Genomic DNA, 14,578 nt, shown 5'->3' with positions numbered 1-14,578 from the left:
CTGGGTAACTAGTCAGGATCGAGGGAATGATGAACGGAGCAAAGTACAGAGAGATCTGCTACAGAGCGCTCAGGACTTCAGACTGGGGTGAAGGTTCACCTTCCAACAGGACAACGACCTTAAGCACACAGCAAAGACAACGCAGGAGTGGCTTCGGGACAAGTCTATGAATGTCCTTGAGTGGCCCAGCCAGAGCCCGGACTTGAACCCAATCGAACATCTCTGGAGAGACCTGAAAATAGCTGTGCAGCGACGCTCTCCATCCAACCTGACAGAGCTTGAGAGGATCTGCAGAGAAGAACAGGAGAAACTCCCCAAATACAGGTTTGCCAAGCTTGTAGCGTCATACCCAAGAAGACTTGAGGCTGTAATCATTGTGTGTAGATTGATGAGGGAATTTAATCAATTTTACAATAAGACTGCAACGTAACAAACTGTGTAAAAAGTTAAGGGGTCTGAATGCTTTCCGAATGCACTGTGTATGAGCAACATGCCCCCCCCCCTCCCCCCACCACCACCAACCTGCCCATTTAGCAATATTTGCACTTCTCTTTTGATGATGATAAGAAACGCGCCATGAGAAGGAAATATATATTATATTAGTTAACTATTGATAAAAAATTATAATTGCTTCCTTTGTGGTCAAGTGCTCCCCTTTCTCCAAATAACAGAACCTACCAGAGATTCCTTATACAACAGGTAAGTCCACTATACTCTGATGAAGACAGCTTGCCTGTCGAAAAGTTGGACATTACATTTTTGCATCTGAGCTCCTAAAGTGTGCGGCTCTCCTTTATTTTCAAGTCCACTACACTCACCTCCACCTACGTTCTAAAGTACTCACTGTCTGATGTTGAATTTGTCATAAGTCTCTCTGTCTTCTTCTCTCTCTTTCTCTCTCTCTCTTTCTCTCTCGGTTTCTCTCTTTCTGAGGAGAGTATCACCATGGCTATGTTGACCATATTTCTGCTTCTCAGCGCTGCCTTTGCTCTGGGTGATGCAAGTAAGAGAGATATACCTCATAGTTTCCACCAGATTTTTAGTGTACTCCTTTTAGTTACAGTGTAGATAACAGAGGTGTTTATGGAAGTGTAGGTAGTAGAGGTATTCTTAACAATGGTTTGATTACCTGTTCACACTCATCAGATGCAGTTTGATGATATCATTCTACACTTTAAAGAGCACATGAGTATTCATCTTTCCTCTGTCTTTGTCTCTCTTTGTTGTAGGGGATCTGAATGACACAGAGAATCAAATTATGGAGAATCTGATACGCAACCTGCCAATCGGTAAAATGCCTTCCTCAATCCCATATCAACAAGATTTCTGAAACCTGCAGAGAACGATAATATTGCGTTGGTTTGCTAATGTTAATGGACTGATAACGCACAGATAGCCGTGGTGCTGTGTTCAATAACATCACGGCTGGAATGCACTTTTGACCACTCAGATTGTGTTGTCGGAACTAATCATTTCATCATGATATTGCATGATATCTCTCCCCCTACAGAGTCTGAGGAGATGAGAGCAAAGGAGAAGCAGGGACTACAAACCAGGAGTTCATCATGCCCACCTGGTTGGCACAGATATGGGACACGCTGCTATCACTACGTCCCCTTCTTGGTGAACTGGCCAGAGGCAGAGGTACCTGTAAATTGCTATAAATACGTTTCCATATTTAGGGACAGATTTACTCATTCTAAACATCATACGATTAGTGTGTTTAACAGGGTTGCTAAACTACAACTTGACGTGCTATTCCTTCTCTTTATCTTTATATTCAGAAACTAATGCAGAAACTTCCTATCGATTATCATTAATTAAATTTAGACTTACAAATGACCAAAGCCGGTCTCAGGCTTGGATAACACTGGAGGACACTAAGGTCTCCACAGAGTTGGGTGAAGCTGATTTTAGTTTTTTTGTGCCCTTCATGTGGAACAACTTACGGAGCTCTCTGAAATTAGATGTTCAGGTCCCACTTTGTCAGTTCAGAGTAATGATTGGAGACATCTATGTTGATAAATGTGTCTGTTCTTAATATAATGTGTAATGTATGTTGTATGTGTTTGATTGTATTAATGCATCATCTGCAAAAGAGACCCTATATTCTACCTTCTTTGTGGGATTCACTTTCAAATCTATCTGTCTCTCTCCTTCTCTCGTTCACAACCCCCCATCTCTCTCTTTCTCTCTCCATATATCTTTCTCTCTATCTAGCATTACTGTTTGCTATTTGGAGGTAACCTTGCGTCAGTGCACAACCTCTCCCAGTATAACTTCCTTCAGTCAGTCATCCAAAGTAGTGCCAACGGAGACCAGCGCACCTGGATTGGAGCAAACGATGCCATCAAGGTCAGAAATGCTCTGTTTAACACTCCTGAAACCTATACAGTAAGATGCGTTGATTCTTTGAGGTTATAACTTATGGTTAGGTCTGCATGAATTTGAGATTGGTTACATTTCTCCAGTCCCATCCTGTCACGGTTCATGAATCCACTGCCTCTCTCTCTTCTCTCTCTCTCTCTCTCTCTCTCTCTCTCTCTCCCGTGTTTGTGTGGGCGTGGTTCCCAATCTCGGCCTGATTGTCTGCGCCAGCTGGAATTAATTATCTTCCCCTTTATATGTTCTGTAACCTGTGTTTCTTGTTGTCAGATCGTTGTTTCTTCCCTGAGGTTGTGTCGGGTGTCAGTGCTCATTCTCTCGCCGCCCTTGTGTGGATTATCTGCTGTGCTCCTTCCTACCCAGCCGGACACACTCCCTTGGATTTCTCAGCACGCTATCATCAGAGGATGCGCCCTAGGCCCTGGGTTGGATTCCGTCTGAGTATATTCTGTCTGTCCTGTTGCTGCTGTAAACTGTATTCATTAAACCATCGTTGCTTGCATCTTGCATCCGCCTCTGTATTGTGACAGAACGATCTGACCAGACCATGGATGCAGCGAGTTCAACGAGTCTGACCGAATTCATTTCCCGCAGTATCACGAGAATGGATCAACAAGAGGAGAACATCTCCAGCACAGGGCGGGCAGTACAAGCCATGGCGACGCAGGTATCCCAGCTGACCCAACAATTACAACATCTGAGGGGTCTCGCTGCGCCACCTACACCGGCAGTTCCACACGCCCCGCCAGAGCTGGATTCTCAGCTAGAGCCACGGCTACCGACACCAGAGGGTTATTCAGGTGATCCGGACTATTGTAGAGCTTTTCTTACGAGATGTTCCATGCATTTCTCGTTGCAGCCACGGACCTTCAACCAGGAACAGTCTAAGGTAGCATTTGTACTCACACTGCTATCCGGCAAAGCGGCTCTTTGGGGAACGGCGGTGTGGGCGAACCAGGACCCATGCTGCACCTCTTTCCAGACACTCTCCGAGGAGATGAGAAGAGTCTTCGATCGGGCCGTGGCGGGTAGGGAGGCGGCCAGACTACTCGCTGACCTTCGCCAAGGAGACCGTTCAGTATCGGAATACTCCATCCAATTCCGCACTCTGGCCGCAGAGTGTCAGTGGAACGAGGAGGCGCAGTGGGACATGTTCCTGCATGGGCTGGAGGACCGGATCCAGAAGGAGATTTATGTTCTGGACCTTCCCAGGAGTTTAAATGGACTAGTGGAACTAGCCTTGAGGGTCGACGCTCGTCTGAGTCGTATTGGCCGCCGAGCATGCCCTAACAGACCGTATAACGACACGGAGGGCTGGCATGCCAGCGGCGGGAACACGGCCAGTTCAGCCTCCGCTCACAAACCCATGCAGCTGGGGAGAGCTCGCCTCTCCCGGGAAGAGAGGGAGAGGCGGAGATCCCAAGGACTCTGTCTCTACTGTGGTAGAGCGGGCCACTTTATCCACTCCTGCCCGGTAAAAGATCAGGCCCGGTAGTAAGTATGAGGCTACTATCGGGTGGTGTCACCATAGAGAAGACCTCATCATCCACCCTCCTCCCGGTAAGACTAAGATGGGCCACCCACACGCACGACACCCAAGCCTTACTGGACTCAGGAGCAGAGGGTAATTTCATGGACTTCAAGCTCGCTCACAAACTCCAGATTCCTATCACCTCACTCACGCACAAGATATCCGTCAACGCTCTCAATGGTCAAGAACTCCCCAACATTTCTCACACCACTGAACCTATCACACTCATCACTTCCGGCAATCACACTGAGACATTATCATTTCTACTCATGGACTCACCTCTGGCACCATTAGTTCTCGGCCACCCTTGGCTCACCCAACACAACCCCAGAGTTGACTGGGGTCAGAACTCTATATCCATGTGGAGTAACAAGTGTCTTGAGTCCTGTTTAGTGTCGGCTTGTTCATCTGTGTCTGATTCTGTGTTTCTAGAGGAGGCAGTGGATTTGTCTAACGTGCCCGTTGAATACCTCGACCTGAAGGAGGTGTTCAGTAAGTCCCGTGCTGCTTCTCTTCCTCCGCATCGTCCCTATGACTGTGCAATAGAATTATTGCCAGGTGAGTCTCCGCCTAAGGGTAAGTTATATTCTCTCTCTGTTCCTGAGAGGGAGGCTATGGAGAGATACATCTCTGATTCTCTGGCATCTGGATTCATTCGTCCTTCCTCTTCTCCAGCGGGGGCGGGGTTCTTCTTTGTGGGGAAGAAGGACGGATCTCTGCGTCCTTGCATTGATTACCGTGGGTTGAATAACATCACAGTGAAGAATACCTATCCCTTACCGTTGATGTCCTCAGCCTTTGAAAGGTTACAGGGAGCATCTGTGTTCACTAAGTTGGATTTACGTAATGCTTATCATTTGGTTCGCATAAGGAGGGGGGACGAATGGAAAACAGCGTTTAACACCCCCAGAGGGCATTTCGAATATTTGGTCATGCCTTTCGGGCTATCCAACTCCCCAGCGGTTTTCCAGGCACTCGTCAATGACGTGCTGAGAGATATGATTGATCAGTTCATATATGTTTACCTGGATGACATACTGATTTTTTCTTCTTCTCTCCAGGAACATGGTCAGCACGTCAGACGAGTGCTCCAGAGGTTGTTGGAGAATGGACTTTTTGTCAAGGTGGAGAAATGCATTTTTCATGCACAATCCGTTCCATTCCTAGGTTACATCGTCTCGACTGAAGGTATTCGCATGGATCCTGACAAGATTAAGGCTGTGGTGGAGTGGCCAAGCCCAGATTCCCGTAAGGCCCTACAGAGGTTTCTGGGATTCGCCAATTTCTACCGGCGTTTTGTGCGCAACTTTAGCCAGATAGTCGCTTCCCTTACCGCCTTAACCTCCCCCAGAGTGACGTTCAGGTGGACCGATACAGCCGAGGCTGCATTCGTCAAACTCAAGAGCCGCTTTGTTTCGGCCCCCATCCTCATAGCTCCCGATCCCTCGCGTCAGTTCGTGGTGGAGGTGGACGCTTCAGAGGTGGGGGTAGGTGCGGTACTTTCCCAACGTGCCGCTTCTGACAACAAGATGCACCCTTGCGCGTTCCTTTCCCATCGGTTATCACCTGCGGAACGCAACTACGACATTGGCAACAGAGAGTTGTTGGCAGTAAAGTTAGCACTGGAGGAGTGGCGCCATTGGTTAGAGGGTTCGGGGGTACCTTTTATAGTTTGGACCGATCACAAGAATTTGGAATATATCAGAACAGCCAAGAGACTCAACTCCAGGCAGGCGCGGTGGGCACTCTTTTTCGGACGTTTTGACTTCTCTCTCTCGTATCGCCCGGGTTCCAAGAACGTCAAACCCGATTCCCTTTCTCGCATTTTTGACCATTCCGAACGCCCATCCACTCCCGAGTGCATCCTACCCAGGACCCTAGTGGTCTCCACACTTATATGGGAGGTTGAATCGAGGGTCAGAACGGCCTTAGAAGGGGTAACGCCTCCGCCCGGTTGTCCGCCTAATCGGTTGTTTGTGCCGGAGGGATGTCGGTCCGATGTTATTCGGTGGGGGCATTGCTCCAACGTAGCGTGTCATCCAGGAGTTAGCCGTACTAGCTTTTTAGTGAAGCAACGCTTTTGGTGGCCGCTGATGGCTCGTGACATTCACAGTTTTGTCTTGGCTTGCTCGGTTTGTGCCACTGGGAAGAGTTCTAATCGACCCCCAGATGGGTTACTCCAACCGCTGTCGGTCCCTTCGAGACCCTGGTCCCACATCGCGCTAGATTTTGTTACCGGTCTCCCGCCCTCCCAGGGCAGGACGGTTGTTTTGACCGTGGTGGACCGGTTCTCGAAGGCGGCTCATTTTATTCCCTTGCCTAAATTACCATCTGCCAAGGAAACAGCGGTAACGGTCGTGGATCATGTCTTTCGCTTACATGGCCTGCCGATGGACGTAGTTTCTGACCGGGGGCCCCAATTTGTGTCCAAGTTTTGGCAGGAGTTTTGTAGGTTACTGGGAGCGAGTGTCAGTCTTTCTTCAGGGTTTCATCCCCAGAGCAACGGTCAAACGGAGAGGGCCAACCAAGATTTGGAGAGAGTGTTGCGATGTTTGGTTTCTAAGAACCCCTCTTCCTGGAGTCAACAACTCTCTATGGTTGAGTACGCTCACAATTCGTTGCCAGTGGCAGCCACGGGTCTCTCTCCGTTTGAGTGTAGTTTAGGTTACCAGCCACCTATCTTTCCCAGTACAGAGTCCGAGGTCACTGTTCCCTCCGCTCACGCTTTCATCCAGAGGTGCCGTCACGCATGGAGCAGAGCCCGTGAGACTCTCCTCCGGGTGGGGGCGCGCACCAAGGCTAAGGCCGATCGCCACCGGTCGAAGCCTCCGGTATACGTCGTTGGACAAAGAGTGTGGCTTTCTACGAGGAACATTCCACTCCGATCCGTTTCTAACAAACTTGCCCCCAAATTTATCGGGCCGTTCAAGGTCACCAGGATTATTAGTCCGGTGGCGGTCCGGCTCAAGCTTCCTCCGGCGTATAGGAGAATTCATCCTACCTTCCATGTGTCCAAGATAAAACCGGTGTTTCAGGCACGCATTAACCCGCCGGTCCCGGTTCCCCCGCCGCCACGACTTGTTGATGGGGAGACCACCTTTTCGGTCAATCGGATTTTGAACTCGAGAAGGAGGGGACGCGGATTCCAGTACCTGGTAGACTGGGAGGGTTACGGTCCGGAGGAGAGAAGTTGGGTACCCGCTAGGGACATTCTGGATCACTCCCTTATCGATGATTTCAATCGACAGGTAAATTTGCCTGGGAACGCCAAGAGGCGTTCCTAGGGGGGGGGTATTGTCACGGTTCATGAATCCACTGCCTCTCTCTCTTCTCTCTCTCTCTCTCTCTCTCTCTCTCTCTCTCCCGTGTTTGTGTGGGCGTGGTTCCCAATCTCGGCCTGATTGTCTGCGCCAGCTGGAATTAATTATCTTCCCCTTTATATGTTCTGTAACCTGTGTTTCTTGTTGTCAGATCGTTGTTTCTTCCCTGAGGTTGTGTCGGGTGTCAGTGCTCATTCTCTCGCCGCCCTTGTGTGGATTATCTGCTGTGCTCCTTCCTACCCAGCCGGACACACTCCCTTGGATTTCTCAGCACGCTATCATCAGAGGATGCGCCCTAGGCCCTGGGTTGGATTCCGTCTGAGTATATTCTGTCTGTCCTGTTGCTGCTGTAAACTGTATTCATTAAACCATCGTTGCTTGCATCTTGCATCCGCCTCTGTATTGTGACACATCCCTCAGCTGTTAACCAGAACAATGGCAAAGAGATTGCACTTTCCTTTAAAACTTCTTGTCAATAGGGGGGCGCTGTTTTCACTTTGGAAAAAATCGTGCCCAAATTAAACTGCCTCGTACTCTATTCTAGATTGTACAATATGCATATTATTACTATTGGATAGAAAACACTCAAGTTTCTAAAACTGTTTGAATTATATCTGTGAGTAAAACAGAACTCATTTTGCAGCAAACTTCCATACAGGAAGTGAAAAATCTGAAAACTATGCTCTGTTCTATTCAATTGCCTTATATTTATCGATATGCATGGACTTCATACGCCTTCCACTAGATGTCAACAGGCAGTGGAAGGTGGAATGGGGTGTCTAGCTTGATCTGAGGCCGAAAAAGAGCTTTTGGAGTGACAGGTCTGGAAATGTCTTTGTCTTCTCTGGCGCGCGAAGGACGTCGACATTGTCTTCTGATAAGCGTTCGGTATACACGGCGTATATCTCCGGCTCTGATTTTATTTGATACATGTGATAATAACATCATAAAGTAGTTTTTTTCAACCGAGTTTTATCAGTTTATTCAACGTTTATTGGGACTTTTGGAATTTTCCGTTCTTTGCGTCAAGAGAAGATGGGCATGTTCGCGCCACATGGCTAGCTAAGGATGCTAATTCGACAGGAGAAAAGGACATTCTAAAACCAAACAACGATTTATTCTGGACCAAGGACTCCTTGTACAAGATTCTGATGGAAGCTCAGCAAAAGTAAGAACAATTTATGATGTTATTTCGTATTTCTGTGGAAAATGTTATTTCTATTCTCCGCCGTTTTGGCGGGCGCTGTCTCGCAATAACGCAAGCTGTTTGTTATGGTAAAGTTATTTTTAAAAATCCAACATGGCGGTTGCATTAAGAACCAGTGTATCTTTCATTTACTGTACAACATGTATTTTTTAGTAAAGTTTATGATGAGTTCTTTGGTCAGATTAGGTGAGTGTCCAAAATAGCTCCTGACATTCTGGGGAAATGTTGCTACATTTTCACAATGTATAACCACGGTTTGCAGCTCTAAATATGCACATTTTCGAACAAAACATAAGTGTATTGTATAACCTGATGTTATAAGACTGTCATCTGATGAAGTTGTTCAAGGTTAGGGATTAATTTGATATCTTTTGCTGGTTTTTGCGAATGCTATCTTTGCGATGAATGAATGCGGTTGTGTGTTTGGCTATTGTGGTAAGCTAATATAATGCTATATTGTGTTTTCGCTGTAAAACACTTAAAAAATTGGAAATATTGGCTGGATTCACAAGATGTTTATCTTTCATTTGCTGTACACCATGTATTTTTCATAAATGTTTTATGATGAGTATTTAGGTATTTCACGTTGCTCTCTGTAATTATTCTGGCTGCTTTGGTGATATTTTTGATGGTAGCTGCAATGTAAAACTATGATTTATACCTCAAATATGCACATTTTCGAACAAAACATACATTTATTGTATAACATGTTATAAGACTGTCATCTGATGAAGTCGTTTCTTGGTTAGTGACTAATTATATCTCTATTTGGTCGGTTTTGTAATAGCTACCTATGCGGTAGAAACATGGTGAAAATATGCGGTTGAGTCTTTGGCTATTGTGGTTAGCTAATAGAAATACATATTGTGTTTTCGCTGTAAAACATTTTAAAAATCGGAAATGATGGCTGGATTCACAAGATGTTTATCTTTCATTTGCTGTATTGGACTTGTGATTTCATGATATTTATATGCTATTATTTACTTGTGGCGCTATGCTAGGCTATGCTAGTCAGCTTTTACTGATGAGGATGCTCCCGGATCCGGGATGGGTATCACTGAAAGGTTAAAGAACTGTAGTGTTTAGTGTCTGCTGGTTACACATCTGCTTGTATGCTCTTTAGAACGTCTTTGGCTTTGGAGCGATGGGTCCAGGTTTAGTTACCAGAACTGGGGCCAGTGGCAACCCAGTGACCACAACAAGGTGCTGGGAAAGACAACACGAACGGCCGTGAGCATTGTATGGAGATGATTGGTACAATGCGGTCTCCCTCACATTATTCATCAAACATTTTGATAGATGTAAAAATACATTTTTAAAGGGAATGTGTTACTGTTTTAGCTACATAAAAATAAAAATACATTTTTCTCTGTATTGCCCTATTTCCCAGGTGACTTCGGGCAGAATGATGCAGCCTGCTGGATGCAACTTCCATTCATGTGTTCCAGAAAGCTGTAATATCTACCGATTGGGAGAGAATTCATGTTCTAACGTTACTCCCCTCATGTTTAGTGTACTTTTAGAACACCCCTTTGCAATGACCATACCTACCCCTTAGTTAGGCTCTCGGCATATGGGATCCTTTTAACCAAGGATGGTGTTGGATGCTGAATATTGCTGGATAGCTGGCCAAATACACTTACTGTGAAAAAAATTATGTTGAAACGGCTGATTAGATTAAAAGTGTAAATCTGGTGCCTGGCGCAGCGGTCTAAAGGCACTACAGACCCTGGTTTGATCCCAGGCTGTGTTGCAGCCGGCCGCGACTGGGAGATCCATGAGGTGACGCACAATTGGTCCAGTATCGTCCGGATTAGGGAAGGGTTTGGGCGGCCGGGATGTCCTTGTCCTATCACGCTCTAGCGACGCCTGGTGGCGGGCCGGACACCTTCACGCTGACTATGGTCTCGAGTTGTACGGTGTATCCTCCGACACATTGGTGCGGTTGGCTTCCGGGCTAAGCAAGCAGTGTGTCAAGAAGCAGTGCGGCTTGGCGGGGTCATGTTTCGGAGGACGCATGGCTCTCGACCTTTGTCTCTCCCGAGTCTGTATGGGAGTTGCAGCGATTGGATAGCACAAAATTGTAAAAGGGGTAGGAAAAAAAAGTGTAAATCTGGAAGCTAACTGGCCTGTCAGCCTTGTGGGATTTAAGGACTGTAATGAGCTCAGCTTCCACAGTCGGGTTCAGATGAGATGGAAGAATGGAAAAACACACATTTGCTACAGGAGTTCCTCAAACACACAAAGCCAGCGTGCCAGACACCCCTCCCTACGTCCCTGCCATCAAATCCACTCTCCCCCTAATGAAGTGGCTGACATGACGTAAGTGCCCTCCTTCTGGGTGCGTTGTGGAAAGTGGGTTATGGAGACAAGACGGGGCCTCCTCCACCTCCCTGTCATAACACACATGCACTCAGAATGTAGCTGGCTGGAGACATACCTGTTTACTGCACCGTAAAGTAGGGCATGGATGGCAACCATGCCATGGGGGAGGGGGAATAACAAATGGAAAACGCACCATGGTAGTGCAGAATACTGTACCCTACAGTGTTACTTAGCTACATGGGTTGATGTTATGTGTGTCAAACTCATGTGGGTGTTGTCTCAAGAGATGTTGTGCCTGTATGTATGCATGTATGTATGCTTGCATGCATGTGTGTAGGTAGGTAGCCTACACACCATACTAGAGGTCGACCGATTAATCGGAATGGGCGATTAATTAGGTCCGATTTCAAGTTTTCATAACAATCAGAAATCGGTATTTTTGGGCGCCGATTTGCAGATTCTTTTTATTTATTTATTTATTATTATTTTTTACGCCTTTATTTCATATTTAACTAGGCAAGTCAGTTAAGAACACATTCTTATTTTCAATGACGGCCTAGGAACGTTCTGCCACCTTCATATGGCAGAACGACAGATTTTTAACCTTGTCAGCTCGGGGGATCCAATCTTGCAACCTTACAGTTAACTAGTCCAATGCTCTAACACCTGATTACATTGCACTCCATGAGGAGCCTGCCTGTTACGCGAATGCAGTAAGCTAAGGTAAGTTGCTAGCTAGCATTAAACTTATCTTATAAAAAACAATCAATGACTGTCATTGCTCCAATGTGTACTTAACCATAAACATCAATGTCTTTCTTAAAATCAATACACAAGTATATTATTTTTAAACCTGCATATTTAGCTAAAAGAAATACAGGTTAGCAGGCAATATTAACCAGGTGAAATTGTGTCATTTCTCTTGCGTTCATTGCACGCAGAGTCAGGGTATATGCAACAGTTTGGGCCGCCTGGCTCTTTGCGAACTAATTTGCCAGAATTTTACGTAATTATGACATAACATTGAAGGTTGTGCAATGTAACAGGAATATTTAGACTCATGGATGCCACCCGTTAGATAAAATACAGAACGGAATAAATGTTTTGTTTTCGAGGTGATAGTTTCCGGATTAGTCAAAGGTATATGGTTTAGAGAGAACTTGTCGACGCTTTATAATTCCTGTAATAACTTGTGGCTGAATTTGAAAGGGCTTCCTTCGTTATTTTACCGTTCATGTCTTCCATAGAGAATGTCTTGATCTACTTCAAATAAGGTCTGTGTTTCGCGGAGGAGCAGACTGACAGGGGACCATGCAGACAAGCTCTGCTCATGTTATTTGAGACTAAATTGATTTTATTTATGTATTATATTAAGTTAAAATAAAAGTGTTCATTGTTCATCCAGTATTGTTGCAATTGCCATTATTACAAAAATGTGTGTGTGTGTGATACATATATATATTTTTTATCGACCAAATAATCGGCATCGGCTTTTATTGTCCTCCAATAATCGGAATCGGTATCGGTGTTGAAAAATAATAATTGGTCGACCTCTACACCATACACTAGAGATTTGACTACTACAGTATGCCATTTCTGCTGAGACAAAATATTGCATGATGTTACATGCATGACAGAGTGCATAACTGTATTCTACTGAGATTTGTAATGCCCAGGGGAATCTGCAGAATTGTAACATAGTTGAGACAAAATAATCAAATATTACCTTCCTTCTCTGGAATGTGGAATACCGTTCGCAACTAGTTCGGTTTACATTTTGACATATATCCAGTGTGAACGGTATGGGTAAAGATACCAGGCAGACCCAGACCTTACTGATGCAGAAAACTGGTTTATTTCCCAGATTTACCCGTGCCTCATTATTGGAGCACATTAGCTCATTCCTGGGCACTAATGTCAGTTCTCCCCAAGAGGCCCTCACTGCAGGAGCTTGTTTGATTGTAGCCTCACTGCTGGCTTTTGATGTGGGACAGGCCTGAATGGAAGGATGGAGGGAGGAGGGGAGGGCGGCGAATCAGTTGCCCCCAGCTGTGAAAATCTAAAAATCAGGCTGGACCCTGCTGCTGGGTTGGGAAGAAAGAGGGGAGGACTCATTCTCTCTCTCTCTCTCTCTCTCTCTCTCGCTTTCTCTCTCACTCTCCTTCTCTATCTGTTTGTGTGAGAGAGAGCTAGAATAGACAAACAAACATGCACGTACACACACACACATGCACACACACACACGCCCACACGTCCTCAGCAGCATCATCGCCTGCCTGGCTGGGTGGAGGATATAAAAGCCTGCACGGTCCCTACTGCAGGACTCCCTCGCTATTGGGCAACGGAATGGAATAGCCTAAAGTAGATGACTGTGTGTGCGTGTGTGTGCGTGTGTGTGTGTGCGTGTGTGTGTGTGTGTGTGTGTGTGTGTGTGTGTGTGTGTGTGTGTGTGTGTGTGTGTGTGTGTGTATTTGGATGTGTGAAAAACGCAAACATGCAACAAACAGCAAAGTAAGAGACACAAGTACGTAACAGACATACCCACATTTCCCATGTATATGTTATCCTTTGTGGCATGCAGTGTGGGGACATTCCAGGGCTCATCTCATTTGGGTCCTTGCTGTGACTGCTGAGAGAGAGAGAGAGAGAGAGAGAGAGAGAGAGAGATAAAGAGACTGAGACTGTTGAGAGGAAAATAGGGAGGGGGAGAGAACAAGAGAGCCAGGGAATGAAAAAAGCGGCTGAGACCGAGACTGTATTTTGTGTTGAAGCACAAACACACTGATGATGCATGGGGGCAAGAGATCTGTTATTGCTCCAGCTGTTCCATTTGGACGAAGAATGTGTTTCATGGGACGTGTGAATGGACTATAAAACAGGGAAACAGTCTTGGGTGTGAAAACATTGTGTTAACGAGGTCCACTTCCATTCATTCAGGGTTAAAAGGGCATTCTTATAACCTGCACCTCTCTAGATGGATGACTCTCCAGGAAGAACCTCGCACACTGTGCTGCCATTATTATTGTCATAATGAAAGATGTAGTGCCAAGGCAGAACAACGCCCTCTGTGGGTCTGGATGGTCCATGTAAAAATCACCTTCATATGAATATATGACTTAATGGGCAATGAAAACGATTTACTCCCAACTATTATCTCCCAACATTACATAAAGACGGTAAAATGTCCATCACTAAAATGTTTTGAGGGAGCTTTCCCACATTCCTTGTAATGTTTCATTGGAGAATGAAGAGCATTTGATGAGTATGGTCTTAGATGCTTATTGAGTATGAACTGGACTGTGAATAGGTGGATGTGAAGCAGGTTGAATTCTCATACATCACCCTTCGTTCTAGACCAGGGTTTAGTCATTAGGGCACACTGTAGCAAACCGGTTAAAAATTATAACATGTGGTTCCTGTTGGTAGTCCCTCCCTGCTCCCTGTTTCAGTCTGTTTTCTTCCGTTTGGTGCCTAATGAACACGATCCTTGCTGCGTCGCATGACCAGCTCCTGTTGCTAAGCAGCCAGTTCAGGTCAAGCTATTTTAATGGGTGACACTAGATCACCCATATTCTAATTACATTTACATGGGCTGGAGAAGCGCCATCCACCACTAAAATGATAACCTGCACATTCAATACATTGACTGAATGCGCACGTTGTCACACCCTGATCTGTTTCACCTGTCTTTGTGATTGTCTCAACCGCCTCCAGGTATCACCCATCTTCCCCATTATCCTCTGTGTATTTATACCTGTGTTCTCTGTTTGTCTGGTGCCAGTTCGTTTTGTTTCGTCAAGCCTACCAGCA

General features: G+C 45.8%; 1 pseudogene; it reads left to right on the top strand.

The window, feature by feature from the left end:
• The first annotated feature begins 677 nt into the window (after positions 1 to 677).
• Positions 678 to 9,959, top strand: LOC120032035 (annotated as a pseudogene).
• The last annotated feature ends 4,619 nt before the right edge of the window (positions 9,960 to 14,578 follow it).

Source organism: Salvelinus namaycush, chromosome 38 (genome assembly GCF_016432855.1).
Source record: "Salvelinus namaycush isolate Seneca chromosome 38, SaNama_1.0, whole genome shotgun sequence".
Lineage (NCBI taxonomy): Eukaryota > Metazoa > Chordata > Actinopteri > Salmoniformes > Salmonidae > Salvelinus > Salvelinus namaycush.
Note: the sequence above shows the minus strand (reverse complement) of the source record. Positions and strands in the feature narration are given on the sequence as shown.